At 42.2% G+C, this 18,318-nt stretch overlaps 1 protein-coding gene across 1 annotated transcript in view; it reads right to left on the minus strand.

The window, feature by feature from the left end:
- Positions 1 to 18,318, minus strand: part of RABGAP1 (RAB GTPase activating protein 1) — a 539,836-nt gene that overhangs the window by 445,735 nt on the left and 75,783 nt on the right. The window lies entirely within an intron of this gene.

Consider the following 18,318-nt stretch of genomic DNA (forward strand, 5'->3'; position numbering starts at 1 on the left):
TGAATCTACCACCCCTCAACCTTAAATTATGTCCTCTGGTTTTACCATTTTCCTTTCTCTGGAAAAGATTTTGTTCTACGTTAATACCCTTTAAGTATTTGAACGTCTGAATCATATCTCCCCTGTCTCTCCTTTCCTCTAGGGTATACATATTCAGGGCTTCCAGTCTCTCCTCATACGTCTTCTGGCGCAAGCCTCCTATCATTTTCGTCGCCCTCCTCTGGACCGCCTCAAGTCTTCTTACGTCTTTCGCCAGATACGGTCTCCAAAACTGAACACAATACTCCAAGTGGGGCCTCACCAATGACCTGTACAGGGGCATCAACACCTTCTTCCTTCTACTGACTACGCCTCTCTTTATACAGCCCAGAATCCTTCTGGCAGCAGCCACTGCCTTGTCACACTGTTTTTTCGCCTTTAGATCTTCGGACACTATCACCCCAAGGTCCCTCTCCCCGTCCGTGCATATCAGCTTCTCTCCTCCCAGCATATACGGTTCCTTCCTATTATTAATCCCCAAATGCATTACTCTGCATTTCTTTGCATTGAATTTTAGTTGCCAGGCATTATCCCATTCTTCTAACTTTTGCAGATCCTTTTTCATATTCTCCACTCCCTCTTCGGTGTCTACTCTGTTACAAATCTTGGAATCATCTGCAAAAAGGCACACTTTTCCTTCTAACCCTTCAGCAATGTCACTTACATACATATTGAACAGGATTGGCCCCAGCACCGAACCCTGAGGGACTCCACTAGTCACCTTTCCTTCCTTCGAGCGACTTCCATTAACCACCACCCTCTGGCATCTGTCCAACAGCCAGTTTCTGACCCAGTTCACCACTTTGGGTCCTAACTTCAGCCCTTCAAGTTTGTTCAACAGCCTCCTATGAGGAACTGTATCAAAGGCTATGCTGAAATCCAAATAAATTACATCTAGCATATGTCCTCGATCCAGCTCTCTGGTTACTCAATCAAAAAATTCAATCAGGTTCGTTTGGCACGATTTACCTTTTGTAAAGCCATGTTGCCTCGGATCCTGTAACCCCTTAAATTCAAGGAAATACACTATCCTTTCTTTCAGCAACACTTCCATTATTTTTCCAACAACTGAAGTGAGGCTCACCGGCCTGTAGTTTCCTGTTTCATCCCTGTGACCACTTTTATGAATAGGGACCACATCCGCTCTCCTCCAATCCCCAGGAATCACTCCCGTCTCCAGAGATTTATTGAACAAGTCTTTAATAGGACTCGCCAGAACCTCTCTGAGCTCCCTTAGTATCCTGGGATGGATCCCGTCTGGTCCCATCGCTTTGTCCACCTTCAGTTTTTCATGGAGGAGTGTGTGGCGCGGTGGTTGAAGCTACAGCCTCAGCACCCTGGGGTTGTGGGTTCAAACCCCACGCTGCTCCTTGTGACCCTGGGCAAGTCACTTAATCCTCCAGAGCCCCAGGTACGTTAGAGAGATTGTGAGCCCGCCGGGACAGATAGGGAAAATGCTTGAGTACCTGATTGTAAAACCGCTTAGAAAACCTTGATAGGCGGTATATAAAATCCTAATAAACTTAAACTTAAACTTAAACTTAAACTTAAACTTAAACTTAAACTTAAACTTTTCAAGTTGCTCATAAACACCCTCCTCCGTGAACGGCGCAGAATCTACTCCATTTTCTCGTGCAACTTTGCCAGACAATCTCGGTCCTTCTCCAGGATTTTCTTCTGTGAACACAGAACAGAAGTATTTGTTTAGCACATTTGCTTTCTCCTCATCACTCTCCACATATTTGTTCCCAGCATCTTTTAGCCTAGCAATTCCATTTTTTATCTTCCTCCTTTCACTAATATATCTGAAAAAAATTTTATCTCCCTTTTTTACATTTTTAGCCATTTGTTCTTCCGCCTGTGCCTTCGCCAAACGTATCTCTCTCTTGGCTTCTTTCAATTTCACCCTGTAGTCCTTTCTGCTCTCCTCTTCTTGGGTTTTTTTATATTTCATGAACGCCAACTCTTTCGCCTTTATTTTCTCAGCCACTAGGTTGGAGAACCATATCGGCTTCCTTTTTCTCTTGTTTTTATTGATTTTCTTCACATAAAGGTCCATAGCCATTTTTATCGCTCCTTTCAGCTTAGACCACTGTCTTTCCACTTCTCTTATGTCCTCCCATCCTAACAGATCTTTCTTCAGGTACTTTCCCATTGCATTAAAGTCCGTACGTTTGAAATCTAGGACTTTAAATATCGTGCGGCCGCTCTCCACTTTAGCCGTTATATCAAACCAAACCGTTTGATGATCGCTACTACCCAGGTGAGCACCCATTCGAACATTAGAGATACTCTCTCCATTTGTGAGGACCAGATCCAATATCGCTTTTTCCCTTGTGGGTTCCATCACCATTTCTCTGAGCAGAGCCTCTTGAAAGGCATCCACAATCTCCCTACTTCTTTCCGATTCCGCAGACGGAACATTCCAGTCCGCATCCGGCAGGTTGAAATCTCCCAACAGCAGAACCTCCTCTTTCCTTCCAAACTTTTGGATATCCACAATCAGATCCTTATCAATTTGCTGCGATTGAGTCGGAGGTCTGTAGACTACACCCACGTAGATAGAAGTTCCATCTTCTCTTTTCAGAGCAATCCATATCGCTTCTTCCTCTCCTAACCAAAGCCTATCTTTAGCTTAACTGATGCCTAACTGAAGCCTATCCTTAGCCTATCTTTAGCCTAACCGAAGCCTATCTTTAGCTTAACTGAAGCCTATCTTTAGCCTAACTGATGCCTAACTGAAGCCTATCTTTAGCCTAACTGATGCCTAACTGAAGCCTATCTTTAGCTTAACTGATGCCTAACTGAAGCCTATCTTTAGCCTAACTGAAGCCTATCTTTAGCCTAACTGAAGCCTATCTTTAGCCTAACTGAAGCCTATCTTTAGCCTAACTGAAGCCTATCTTTAGCCTAACTGAAGCCTATCTTTAGCCTAACTGAAGCCTATCTTTAGCCTATCTGAAGCCTATCTAAAGCCTATCTTTAGCCTAACTTTAGCCTAACTGAAGCCTATCTTTAGCCTAACTGAAGCCTATCTGAAGCCTAACTGAAGCCTATCTAAAGCCTAACTGAAGCCTATCTTTAGCCTATCTGAAGCCTAACTGAAGCCTATCTTTAGCCTAACTGAAGCCTATCTTTAGCCTAACTGAAGCCTATCTGAAGCCTATCTGAAGCCTATCTTTAGCCTATCTTTAGCCTATCTTTAGCCTAACTGAAGCCTATCTTTAGCCTAACTGAAGCCTATCTTTAGCCTAACTGAAGCCTATCTTTAGCCTAACTGAAGCCTATCTTTAGCCTAACTGAAGCCTATCTTTAGCCTAACTGAAGCCTATCTTTAGCCTAACTGAAGCCTATCTTTAGCCTAACTGAAGCCTATCTTTAGCCTAACTGAAGCCTATCTTTAGCCTAACTTTAGCCTAACTGAAGCCTAACTGAAGCCTATCTTTAGCCTATCTTTAGCCTAACTGAAGCCTATCTGAAGCCTAACTGAAGCCTATCTTTAGCCTAACTGAAGCCTATCTTTAGCCTAACTGAAGCCTAACTGAAGCCTATCTGAAGCCTATCTGAAGCCTATCTGAAGCCTATCTTTAGCCTATCTTTAGCCTATCTTTAGCCTAACTGAAGCCTATCTTTAGCCTAACTGAAGCCTATCTTTAGCCTAACTGAAGCCTATCTTTAGCCTAACTGAAGCCTATCTTTAGCCTAACTGAAGCCTATCTTTAGCCTAACTGAAGCCTATCTGAAGCCTATCTTTAGCCTAACTTTAGCCTAACTGAAGCCTAACTGAAGCCTATCTTTAGCCTATCTTTAGCCTAACTGAAGCCTATCTGAAGCCTAACTGAAGCCTATCTTTAGCCTAACTTTAGCTTAACTGAAGCCTAACTGAAGCCTATCTGAAGCCTAACTGAAGCCTATCTGAAGCCTATCTTTAGCCTAACTGAAGCCTATCTGAAGCCTAACTTTAGCTTAACTGAAGCCTAACTGAAGCTTAACTGAAGCCTAACTGAAGCTTAACTGAAGCCTAACTGAAGCCTATCTTTAGCCTAACTGAAGCCTATCTGAAGCCTATTTTTAGCCTAACTGAAGCCTATCTTTAGCCTAACTGAAGCCTATCTTTAGCCTAACTGAAGCCTATCTTTAGCCTAACTGAAGCCTATCTTTAGCCTAACTGAAGCCTATCTTTAGCCTAACTGAAGCCTATCTGAAGCCTATCTTTAGCCTAACTGAAGCCTATCTTTAGCCTAACTGAAGCCTATCTGAAGCCTATCTTTAGCCTAACTGAAGCCTATCTTTAGCCTAACTGAAGCCTATCTTTAGCCTAACTGAAGCCTATCTTTAGCCTAACTGAAGCCTATCTGAAGCCTATCTTTAGCCTAACTGAAGCCTATCTTTAGCCTAACTGAAGCCTATCTGAAGCCTAACTGAAGCCTATCTTTAGCCTAACTGAAGCCTATCTTTAGCCTAACTGAAGTCTATCTGAAGCCTATCTTTAGCCTAACTGAAGCCTATCTTTAGCCTAACTGAAGCCTATCTTTAGCCTAACTGAAGCCTATCTTTAGCCTAACTGAAGCCTATCTTTAGCCTAACTGAAGCCTATCTGAAGCCTAACTTTAGCCTAATTGAAGCCTATCTTTAGCCTAATTGAAGCCTATCTTTAGCCTAATTGAAGCCTATCTTTAGCCTAACTGAAGCCTATCTGAAGCCTAACTGAAGCCTAACTGAAGCCTATCTGAAGCCTATCTTTAGCCTAACTGAAGCCTATCTTTAGCCTAACTGAAGCCTATCTTTAGCCTAACTGAAGCCTATCTTTAGCCTAACTGAAGCCTATCTTTAGCCTATCTGAAGCCTATCTGAAGCCTATCTGAAGCCTAACTGAAGCCTAACTGAAGCCTACCTGAAGCCTAACTGAAGCCTATCTTTAGCCTAACTTTAGCCTAACTGAAGCCTATCTGAAGCCTATCTTTAGCCTAACTGAAGCCTATCTTTAGCCTAACTGAAACCTATCTTTAGCCTAACTGAAGCCTATCTGAAGCCTAACTGAAGCCTTTTAGCCTAACTAAAGCCTATCTGAACCCTAACTGAAGCCTATCTTTAGCCTAACTGAAGCCTATCTGAAGCCTAACTTTAGCCTAACTGAAGCCTATCTGAACCCTAACTGAAGCCTATCTTTAGCCTAACTGAAGCCTATCTTTAGCCTAACTGAAGCCTAACTGAAGCCTATCTGAAGCCTAACTTTAGCCTAACTGAAGCCTAACTTTAGCCTAACTGAAGCCTATCTTTAGCCTAGCTGAAGCCTATCTTTAGCCTAACTGAAGCCTGTCTTTAGCCTATCTGAAGCCTAACTTTAGCCTAACTTTAGCCTAACTGAAGCCTATCTTTAGCCTAACTGAAGCCTATCTTTAGCCTAACTGAAGCCTATCTTTAGCCTAACTGAAGCCTATCTTTAGCCTAACTGAAGCCTATCTGAAGCCTATCTTTAGCCTAACTGAAGCCTAACTGAAGCCTATCTTTAGCCTAACTGAAGGCTATCTTTAGCCTAACTGAAGCCTATCTTTAGTCTAACTGAAGCCTAACTGAAGCCTATCTGAAGCCTATCTTTAGCCTAACTGAAGCCTATCTTTAGCCTAACTGAAGCCTAACTGAAGCCTATCTTTAGCCTAACTGAAGGCTATCTTTAGCCTAACTGAAGCCTATCTGAAGCCTAACTGAAGCCTATCTTTAGCCTAACTGAAGCCTATCTTTAGCCTAACTGAAGCCTATCTTTAGCCTATCTGAAGCCTAACTGAAGCCTATCTTTAGCCTTTACAAAACAAATTCTATGCTGCTTATCCTAGGAATAAGCAGTGGATTTCTCAAAGCCATCTCAATAATGGCCTCTTTTAGAAAATAAGCCAATCTTTTTTTTTAAACCCTGCTAAGCTAACTGATTTCACCACATTCTCCAGCAACAAATTCCAGAGTTTAATTACACATTGTGTGAAGAAATATTTTCTCCGGTTTGTTTTAAATCTACTACTTAGTAGTTTCATCGCATGTCCCCCTAGCCCTAGTATTTTTAGAGAGAGTGAACAAGCAATTCACATCTACTCTTTCCACTCTACTCCACTCATTATTTTATATACCTCTTATCATATCACCCCTGAGCCGTCTGATCTCCAAGCTAAAGAGCCCTAGCCACTTAAGCCTCTCTCTTTTATCATTTTTGTCACCCTTCTCTGTACCTTTTTTTTTTTTTTTTTTAATTTTAAAAACACACTTTTATTTATGTACATGGCAGTTTGTTGTATCAAAATGTTAAGTGCAATTAAGCTGCACCTATGATAGTAAGGCAGCAGGTTTCAAGACCAATATAAAAATAACATTTTTGTTTAAAAAAAGTGATCTCATATGTTAGTGCTCGGTAAGGCAGTGCCGTACAAACACCAAGCATTCTTAGAACAGAAGATGTCCAAACTGTGGGCAAGCCCACAGTAAAGATAACAGAATGGAAAACATAAAACATTAATGACAAACAGAATCTTCTCCCAAACATTAGAAGATGCAAAGCATACCAAGAAAAATAAAAGTTATGGAAATTTTTTTTTAAAAAGGTCTCCCAAGAACAACTCTTCTTTCAGTGAAAAATAACACACAAAGATTTCATATGCTAAATGTAGGGTGAATTAGCTAATATCAAGGCCAACTCTCCTTGCCTTTGCAAAGCCCTACATGTGCTAAAAAAAAAACATCCTTAGTACCTTTTCTAATTCCGCTATATCTTTTTTGAGATAAGGCAATCAGAACTGCACACAGTATTCAAGGAGCGGCAGTATTCAAGGAGCGATACAAGGGCATTATAACATTTTCATCTTTGTTTTCCATTCTTTTCCTCAAAATTCCTAACATTCTATTTACTTTTTTAGCAACAGCCCCACAGTGAGCTGAAGATTTCAATGTATCCTCAAAAATGACACCTAGATCCTTTTCCTGGGCAGAACTCACATAGCTATAGTTGGGGTTCCTTTTTCCCACATGCATCACTTTGCACTTTCTCACGTTAAATGTCATCTGCCATTTTGAAACCCAGTCTTCCAGTCTCACAAGTTCCTCTTGCAATTTTTCACAATCCTCTTGCAATTTGACAACTTTAAACAACTTTGTGTCATAAGCAAATTTAATTATCTTACTAGTTATTCCCATCTCTAGATTATTAATAAAATATGTTAAAAAGCAGCGGTCCCAGCACAAATCCCTGGGGAACCCCACTATTTACCCTTCTCCATTGAGAATATTAACCATTTAAACCCACTCTGTTTTCTGTCTTTCAACCAGTTCTTAAGCCATAAAAGGACATTACCTCCTATCCCATGACTTTCTAATGTCCTCAGAAGTCTTTCATGAGGTACTTTGTCAAATGCCTTTTGAAAATCTAAATACACAATATCAACCGGTTTACCTTTATCCAAAGAAATGCAGTAGATTGGTGAGGCAAAATTTCCCTTGACTAAAGCCATGTTGGTTTTCTCTCATTAATCCATGTGCTGTAATTTTGATCTTTATAATAGTCTCTACCATTTTGCCTGGCACTAACATCAGACTCACCAGTCTATAATTTCCCAGATCACTTCTGGAACCCTTTTAAAAAACCAGTGTCATGTTGGCCACCCTCCAGTCTTCCGGTACTATGCTGGTTTTTGAAGAAAAATTACAAAATTACTAACAATAGCTCTGCAAGTTCATTTTTCAATTCTACCAGCACTCTGGAATGTATACCATCTGGTCCAGGCTGGGCCTCCGGTTCCTGCAGCTCTACTGGTTGCAGCGAGACCTTATTTTCTGGAGGTAAACTCCTCTGAGAGCTAACTGGCTGACACACAGACAACCCTTTTTACTTCTGGTAAGCTGCATACATCAAAGTCCTGACTTGGGAGTTCTGGCCTTTCTCCCAGGCAGAGGTGTCCCAGGACTACTGGGAACCTCTTAACACAGAGAAGCCTAAAAAATATCAGATTAAATCCCAAAAATAAAAAAATCTAGTGCAGAGTAGATGAAAACACATCTTCAACTCGCTTGAAGAAGTTAAGACTGAGGAGAGGAGGCACTGCCCAGGGAAACAAGGGAGTGGAGAGAAAAAAAAATGATGTCTTCTGCAAGTTGAGGTGCTTAACCTTCATCCATAAGGAATTGTATGCTGTTTGCACAGGAACTGCATTTTATTTTTATTTTACTGTGGGTTTCTCATTGTGAAAAACTGCACTGAAAGTTGCTATGGGTCTACTCAAGCAAACATATAAAGCAATCATCATATAAAGCATAATTCTATGACACTCTACTAACTTACTCAGATATATAAATGCTATTTCCTCACTTTTAACCATCAAGACTGATATCTAAAGATTGGTCTTTGTATAAAATACAAAACACAACAAACTAACATATTGAATATTATTCAAACCTGCTACTTCAAATGTAGTCTGATTCCAAACTAATCTTTGTACACAGAATAATAAATACAGTATTTTCAGTATAGTAGAAACAGCAACTGAAAACTTGGCTCTTCTCTAACATGTAATTCTATTTTCCCCCTTACTCTTCCATTCTATATATAAGCTCAGGTAAACCTTTTCCTTTCTCTTCTTATATTTTAAGTTCTTGTAAACCGTGCCGAGCTCCACTTCCGTGGAGAGGACGCGGTATATAAACTTAAGGTTTAGTTTAGTTTAGATGTACAGTGGTACCTTGGATTACGAGCATAATCCATTTCAGGAGCATGCTCGTAATCCAAAATGCTCGTTTATCAAAGCGAGTTTCCCCATAGGAAATAATGGAAACTCGCTTTGATAGGTTCCCCCCTCCCCCCCCCCCTGAGGCCAGCAGTGCTGCTCCCCCCCCATGAGAATCGGCATTGCTCCCCCCAAAGGCCCCCCGCCCGCGATCCGGCACCCCCCCCCACCGCCATCGGGCACCTCCCGCCGCCATCGGGCACCCCCCCGCCACCATCGGGCACCCCCCCCCGCCGCGACCTGAGGTCTCCCCAACCCACCCGAACCCTCTTCTTACTTTGATGTAGCCTCCGCATCTGCACCAGCATGTCCTTTGCTGTGCTGTGCTGGTGCCCAAAAATTTGCCTCCGGTGCTGGGCCTTGAGCATGTGCACATGCTCAAGGCCTGAGAGTTCACGTTGGACGTGAGAGTTCACATTGCAAAACACTCGCAAACCGGTGCACTCGTAAACCGAGGTACCACTGTATTGTTTTTCATCACTGTTATTACTACAAATCATTTCTATAGTGCTACTATATGCATGTAGTGCTTTACAGGTGTATGTAGGTACTTTTCCTGTCCCTAGTGGGATCACAATCTGTTTTTGTACTTTTCACTACACTATGGGCCAAATGTACAAAGCATATACACGAAGGAGGTCTTTTTTAAAAAATAACATTTACCATACATGAAGAACGTTTTAACAGATGGAAAATGGATATTATAAAATTGCACAGCTGAGAAGAGCATATGTACTGTTATAGGTCCCACCTGTAGACATTCCCAGATAAAATATAGATGCATTCACACAGCTCTATTCACCTCAGAGCCCTTGTAACTTTATATATGTGCACTACTGACACGTTTTCTAGGAGTTATTTTATAATGGAATTTGATATACACCTGTATTGCTTTTATAAAATATACAAAATACAGAATTTCTTTGAATACAAAGCACTAGGAGACCCAACAAATGGAAAATTGTAATGAGAGAGAAAAGTTCAGTAACAAGGAAGTCTGAGCTACTCAAAGAATGCTATATTACGGAACAAAAAACCCAGAACAGCAACCAAAACCATTACATTAAGATTAATCTCTCTCCTTTTATTAAAAACATACAACTCTGTGCTACTTAATATAAATCACAATGTTCAGTTGTCTCCGCATGCAAACAAAATGTTTCACTGTTCTTTAACCAAGCCCCAATTTATGAAAATGAAGATGGGAATTTCAAAGGGATTATCAGCAGGTAAATGGAAGCACCACAGGAAGGCTGAAAATTATTGCCTCTATTATCAGGATAATATGCATACCCTAGTAGTTTAACCAAACAAGTTGAGAGCAAAAGCTGCAGATTTCTAATTTTTGTTTTCACTAAACAAAAGCAAAGATATTTACCTGTAGCAGGTGTTCTCCGAGGACAGCAGGCAAATATTCTCACATGAAGATGATATCATAAACAGAACTCGGTACAGACACTACAAAGTACACTATCATTTTAACCCTTAAGGCAGTGCCCATACCGCAAGTGTGCCAGGGCCTTCCCACCCGACATCAGTTCCTGGGACCATCAGTTCAAAAAAAAGCTAAGAAGCCAACTAGGGGAGGTGGGTAGGTTATGAGAATATATGCCTGCTGCCCTCGGAGAATACATGATATAGGTAAGTATCTTTGCTCTCTCCAAGGACAAGCAGGCATGATATTCTCACATATGGGATTCCCAAGCTGCAAGATCATGACTCTGGATAAGAATAATAGATATATAAACATGAGCCTGGCAAAACCCAAAAAGGTTGGAGGGAAAGTTGGTGCTTAGGAAATAAAAAGATTCTGCAGAACTGCTTGCCCAAATCAACCATCTCATTTGGAGTTTTGTTCTAAAGAGTAGTGAGAAGTAAAGGTATGGATTGAGGACCAAGTAGTCACTTTGCAGATGTCTTCAAGTATCAAGTTTTATTAAAATTTTGATATATCACAATATGATGAATTCAAAGTGATTTACAATTAAAAACAGGGTCTTAGTTATTTACTACAACAAATACATGAACATTACGAACTGATACGTAAGGGAAGTAGGGAGAACTACAATAAGCATAGTAAAGGACACATGAACGTTAAGTACAAAAGGAGGGCAAAAATTTTTAAAGTATTGATAAAAATTAAAAAGAAAATTAAGGACTTTTTTTTAAATTTCTCGGAGCCTAAGACAGAGAACATGTGAGTTTATGCAGAGAACGGAATCAAAAGAGAATCCGATGATTAGGTCTCAAAAGCATCCTTGTACAACCAGCATTTTAGAAGTCCATTAAATTTACTTAGTGATTTTTCTTCCTTAATAAATGATGGTAAGGGGTTCCATATTCTGGGAGCTGTAACGGCAGAGCAGAAATGAGCTACTAAAGTAGCCAGAGCCTGGATATTGTGGGCTTACAATCAGGAGTCTCAAAGTCCCTCCTTGAGAGCCGCAATCCAGTTGGGTTTTCAGGATTTCTCCAATGAATATGCATGAGATCTATGTGCATGAACTGCTTTCAATGCATATTCATTCGGGAAATCCTGAAAACCTGACTGGATTGCGGCCCTCAAGGAGGGACTTTGAGATCCCTGGATGGTCCTACAACATCAGCCCACCCTGAGTATATGTGAAGGAGATACGAGGAGTGTTCAATAATATATCTACCTAAGTATGAAAGAAAGTAGTGTGCATGTTGTGACATGTCTCAAGGTGAGCCTATATAGGACAAGTTTTTCCTTTGTATACTTGTTTGTTTATGATTTTAAATTTTTAAAGGGGAACATTTGTCAGTACTCTTGAAATAGATGTGTGCAAAACAGGGCTGCTGTTGAGTCTGGTTGATGAACTTTTGGGTTTTCTTTGCTGCATTTTTACCCTTCTTTTGTTAGAACTTTTGTTCTTTTTTGTGGTGGATTAATTTAGTCTTGGTGTATTCCTGTGTTTAAAAAGATTTAGCTGCATGTATGAATAAACAAATATTGTGAATACTGTTCACTGTGGAGTTTTTTGAGAGACCTATGATTGTGACCAGCCCCATGTTGCATGACTTGATTGTGCTGAATTATGTGGGTGCATTTATTCTGAGGTCTCTTTCTCTCCACTCTTTTGGTATTGCAGTTGTCTTATCACTGGGGTTCATACTGTTAAATATTGTTTTGAATTTCTGATATCTCACGGTTATTCCTGTGCTGTTGCAGCTCACTCAGTGTGAGTCTAACATTCCAACAGACAGGATGTCAAGAGAATCCTCGTGCAAATGACTTAAGAAACTGCTAGATTTGGAGCACCAGTGATAAAATTTCTCTCAACAGAAAGAAAAAAGCCAAAGGAGATCCATGAATGCATGACTGCAGTTTATGGTGAGTCTGCCCCATCATCCTACAAAGTATAATTTTGGAGAAAGCAGTTTAAGTGAGGTAGAGAGTCCACTCATGATAACCCTCACATTGGATAACCTGTGGAAGCAACTTCCACAGAAATGTGCAAGAAAGTTGAGGATTTAATTTTGTCAGATAGACGAATTAAGGTTTCACAAATAGCTGAAGAAATGGGCATCTTGGCAGGGAATTTGGAAAATAATTAATGAAAAGTTGGGCATGTCCAAAGTTAGTGTAAGATGGGTTCCAAGAATGCTGACGCCATGTCAGAAGGCCACGAGGCTCCAGTGCTGTCAGGAGAACTTGGAGATGCTCCATGAAGATCAAGTGAATTTTTTTCATTGTTTGGTAACTGGAGATGAAACTTGGGTCTGTTGTAGAGATCCCGAGTCCCAAAATGAAATCATTGCAGTGGAAGCATAAGTCATTCCCCACCCCAAAAATGTTCAAGATACAAAAATCTGCAAGCAAAGTCATGGCAACTGTCCTCTGGGATGATGAAGGACTTTTACTTCTGGAGTTCATGCCACACAAGACAACCATAACTGGTGAGAGTTATGCCAACAAAATGGCTGTTTTGCAGGAGTCAATGAAGGAGAAAAGATGAGGAAAACTCGCAGCAGAAAATGAAACTCCTTACCATTTATTAAGGAAGAAAAATCACTAAGTAAATTTAATGGACAGTTAAAATGCTGGTTGTACAAGGATGCTTTTGAGTCCTAATCATCGGATTCTCTTTTCCGTTTGTTACCTTCTTTGACATGGGTAAAGGGGATGGGACTTGATATAGCATTTTTTTCTATAAGTCGATCTGAGTATAAGACGAGATACCCTTTTCCTCCCCCAAAAAAGAAGGAAAACAGGTTGACTCAAATATAAGATGGGGGGGTAATATTCAAGTGCCCTGCCTCCCTCCCTCCCCTGCCAGGCTCTGCACTCAGCCTCCCTCCCTGCCCTGTACCCTGTACCCTCTCTCCCAATGTCCTCTAGGCTTTCACTGGGCCTGCCGTATGACATGGTAGACCAGAACAGGAGGGATCCCTCCCATCTCCTGTCCTGTCCGACTCTGCCAATTATTTTTTTACCTCCCTCCTGCCTCCCCCCGCATACCTTTTTGAATCCCTGGTGGTACAGCAGTGTACTGGGGAGGAGCAAGCTTTCTGTGCTCCTGCCCCATTCTGAGTCCCTCTTTGAATGACCGCCTCAAATTCTCGTAGCCTAGCAGTGTACTGGGCATGAGCAATCTTCCTTGCTCCTGCCCAGCGCTGAGCCACTTGCCGAATGGCTGCCATGAGTTCTCATGAATCCTGCGAGAACTCCGGGCAAACATTCAGCAAGCGGCTCAGCGTCAGGCAGGAGCGAGGAAAGGTTGCTCATGCCTGGTACTCCACTGGATGAAAAAAGTCAAGGCGGCCATTAAAGGAGGAGCTCAGTGTGGGGCAGAAGCGCAGAAAGCTCGCTCCTGCCTGGTACATTGCTGGACCACCAGGGATTTAAAAAGGTACGTGGGAGGAGATAAGAGGGAGGTAAAAAAAAATTGGCAGAGTAAGCCAGGATAGGAGATGGGAGGGATCCCTCATCTTGGCCAACCCCACCAGGCCATACAGCAGGCCAGAAGAGATCTGCAACCAGTCCAGGAGAGAGGCAGGTGGGCAATGACTCTAATATAAGCTGAGACACAATTTGGGGGCCAATTTTTGGGCCCAAAAATCTCGATTTATATTCAAGTATATATGGTAATCGAAGTGGTTTATATATTTTAGAAAGGTACCTGTGGCAATGAAGTATAAAGTGACTTCTCCAGAGTCACAAGAAGCTGCAGTGGGAATCAAAACCACAACCTCAGGGTGCCAAGGCAGCTACTCTAACCACTAGATCATTCCTCCACGTGGAGGGAAAACGGCTGACATGAAGACAAAGGGCTGAAGGGCCAGGGAGTTTAAGTACCGTATATAGTCAAATATAAACTGAGATTTTTGGAACAAAAATGGGGGGTCCCAGTTTATATTCGGGCCAGTGCCCATCCGCCCCCTTTCCAGATTTATTGCAGACCTCCATTGGGCCGCCAAGCTCTGTACCCTGCCCTCCCTCCCTGCCCTGTCTATCGTAAGTCCACTGCCGCTGGAATCCCAAGTGGTTCAGAGGTGTAGTGGGCAGGAGCGAGCTCTCCGTGCTCCTGCCCCGCTGCTAACCCAGTCGGTTGCTGCTGCAAGTTCCAGCTTCAGCCGCTGAGCGGTACTGAGAAGGAGTGCGCTCTGGCGTTGCTGCTCAGTGCTGAGCAGCAGTGCCAAAGTGCACTCCTGCTCGGTACCATTCAACGGCTGAAGTCAGAACCCTCCATTCAGCGATGAGAAGCAGCGTCAAAGCGCACTCTTGCTCGGTACCGCTCAGAGGCTGAAGCCGGAACTTGCAGTAGCAACCGACCGGGTTAGCAGTGGGGCAGGAGCGTAGAAAGCTGGCTCCTGTCCGCTATACCTCTGGACCAACAGGGATTCCAGTGGCAGAGGAGATATGATAAACAAATCAAAAATGTACAGGTTCTACATGCAATTGAATTAAATTGATAATAATCAAGAGGAAAAGACCTCAGAAGCCTGCACCATAAGGAATAATAAATTCCAGCAATGGTTTCTCAGCAGGACAGGTTCTCTATCATTGGTCTTAAAAACCTCTCAAAACCGATTACTAAAGAAATTTGTTTTTTGTTTAACAGTGTATTCAACACCTGCACATTTTAATCGGTATTAGTAATGTATTGCACTTATCTGAATTAATGATAAGGGCTCTTATCATTAATTCAGATAAGTGCAATACACTCTGCTGGGTGCAGAGCCTGGAAGGGAGGGGGATGGGTGCAGAGCCTGACAGCAGATGGAGGGAAGGGGACGCTGGGTGCAGATCCTGGCAGGGCAGGCACTTGAAAATTAAGCCGCTTGACTTATATTCGAGTCAACCATTTTTCCTCCTTTTGGGGGGAAAAATTGGGGTCTCGACTTATATTCAGATCGACTTATATTTAAATATATACAGTAACTAGGATGCCAAAAACAGTCAATGCTTCCAGCGAGAAAATAGGGCTCAGAGTGGCCCAAAGTCCAAAAAGCAAAAAGTTGACAAAAATGAACCAAACGGGTGAAATACAGGAATACAAAAAAAACCTCCCAACAAATTATGAAGAAAACAAATGAAAAATAAGTATTTGAAGACACAAAATTAAAAAAAATTGGCAAGCTGAAGAAAAACCTGAAAACACAGCTTCTCAGCTCTGTGGAAAACAAAGAAATGATGGCCCCGTGAAACAACACTGGGCGGGAAGACAATGAAACATACAGTATTCATGGGCACTGTCTAAAGATTTAAAGTGACAGTACACTTGGAAGTGTCTGTACCGGGTTTATCACTCACTTTTGAGAATATAATGCCTGCTTCTCCTCAGAGAAAAAACTATTATTCATTTTGCAAATTTCTAGAGGAAAAGAAGAAACTAAGAATTCTCAAAAACAGGGATTAATGAGTACAATTGCAGCAGTTTTGGAAGGTTTAATGTGCTTTTATATGTGGTTGCTTAGGCTTTCAGATGTGAAAAACAGATTAGGTTTTTACCTTGCTAATATCTTTTCTAGTATATAGGTATGTCATTCTGGATGGACAGGTAATATATCCCAATGCTCGCGAGCCATGCAAAAGGAATCCACTCTGGTATTTGAATCCCTCTTACTTCACGAGGGCTATGCTGCCCCCTTCATTTTGATCCAAAGTAGGCAATAGCTCCTTCTAGAAACACATGTGAAGGAGGAGTATAAGGACACTCCCCAAAGAACAAGTCTGTTCTGCTCTAAAATTATTCACAAAGAGTTTGGAGGTATTAAAAATATTGCTTCAACTACCCCAATAAAGTACAAGGTATATTATAGAAAACAAGGTACCTTATTTTTTATAATATACCTTGGACTGCTCTGAAATTATAACATGTTAAACACTGAACCACCAAAACCCAAAACAATCATACCAAACAGAAACATTAGTGGAGCTCAAATAATACACCAGTGTCCTAGCAATAGATTATTCTTCATACCCTTAAGTTCTGACTGGCATCCAACTGTCAGGTTTGGATATGAACATTCTGAGTGAGACAGTAGGCAGGCGCAGGAAATAAATGACAAGTCAAGGGTCCAGAATGACACACCTATCTACTAAAAAAGATATTAGCAAGTTAAGAACATAATCTCTTTTTCTACTGCAATAGGTGTGTCATTCTAGACAGACTGGATGTACAAAAACAGTCCCAGAATTCTAGGGCAGGACCACTGCACCAGCTCATAACACTGAAGACCCAAAGGTAGAGTTCTCCCTTGCCGTTACATCCACTCTGTAAAACTTAAGTTGGAAAATGTATGTAGAGTGGACCAAGTCACTCCCTTACAAATCTCCTTGGCACAGACCGCCCGAGCTTCTGCCCACGATTAAGCTATGCTTCTAGTCAAATGCGCCTTTAAGGAAACAGGGGACTGTTTCCCATAAACAATACATGCTGAGGAAATGGGCCTACAGATCCATCTGGAAATTGTGGCCTTAGAACCCAGTACACCACGGATCAGATAGTCTGAACTCATTGGTGACCTAAAGATATCGGAGAAGTACTCTTAACATCCAACTTCTTCAGAATCCGGTCCTTTTTCTTGGAACCTGTGGGACACCAGCAATCTGACTTCCTGATTGACATGAAACACCTAAACAACCTTTGTCAAAAAGGATGGAATGGTATGCAAAGAGACTCCAGCTTCAGTAAATCTGAAAAAAGGCTCTCTGCAAGAAAGGATCTATAACTCAGACCCTTCTCTCTAACACAATGGTCACCAGAAAACCCGTTTTGAGCTTTAGATCCATCAAAGACACTTTCTTCGACGGCTTGTATGGAGCCTGGCTAAGACCCTACAAAACTATGTTAAGATCCCAAGAAGGGAATGGAGGTTTTACAAGAGGCCTTATATGCAGTGCTCCCTTTAGGAATCTGGCTCTGTCTGGATGAGACACCAGTGTAGTTCTTCGGAATCAAGCCCTAAAACAACATAATCCTACTACCTGGACTCTTAAGGGATGTCACTGTGAGTCTCCTGTGAATGGCTCCTCTACTGTCAGCTTTTTAGACCTGAGTAGAGTAGCAATGACTACCTCTGAGTAACCCTTACTCTCAAGAAACATGCCATAAGAGCAAAGCGATCTGGATCTTCTATGACCACTGGTCCCTGAGAAAAGAGGTCTGGTTGCACTTGCAGCCTGAGACTGGGACCTATATGAAGATGAACTAGATTAGTATACCACAGTCTGTGTGGCCAAACTGGAGTCACAAGAATGATCTTTCCCAGATGGCTTGTGATCCTGTGGAGGATCCTTCCTATCATAGGCCACAGAGGGAACATGTATAACAGCTCGCTCTGTGGCCACGCCTAGACCACAGCATCTAGACCCGCACTTCTGGTCTTGGATCTGAGACTGAACAATCTGTTTGCCTTCTTGTTTTGTGCTTTTGCCATGAGATCGAACGTTGAGTGACCCCAGCAACGAACAATGGTTTGGAAGGCTAACACAGACAGTGTCCAGTCAACAAGTTTCAGTGTCTGTCTGCTAAGAAAACTGGCTTGGGCATTGTCCACTCCCGCAACATGCATCACTGAGAGTGCCTGAAGATGAAGCTCTACCCACTTGAACAATAAGTGGCCTTCCAGACCTCCCTCCCTTGCAATTGCTTGTCCTTCCAGAGTCTTCTGCAGTTTCTGCAAAGCCAGTTGAATGGCTCAAAGTTCCAGCCTGTTGATCAACCACTTTCTCTGGGTGGTTGACCCATGTTCCTGAATCAGATGATTGCAGTGAGCTTCCCCCCCCCCCCCAGCTGAATAGGCTGGCATCCATTGTCACAATTACTCAGGAAGCTATACTCAGGGGTATATCCCTGGCCAACGACTAAGGATGGAGCCACCAGTTCATACTGGCCTGGACTTTCAGTATCCACAGCAGGGGGATACGCAGGGAGTCTGACTGAGGTGACCAGCGCAATAACATCTATTGTGTCTGCCATGGAACCTAGCACTTGGAGATAGTGCCACGTGGATGGAGCTGGCTTGGCTAGCGAGCTCGTTATCTGTG

This window comes from Geotrypetes seraphini, chromosome 10 (assembly GCF_902459505.1).
Source record: "Geotrypetes seraphini chromosome 10, aGeoSer1.1, whole genome shotgun sequence".
NCBI lineage: Eukaryota > Metazoa > Chordata > Amphibia > Gymnophiona > Dermophiidae > Geotrypetes > Geotrypetes seraphini.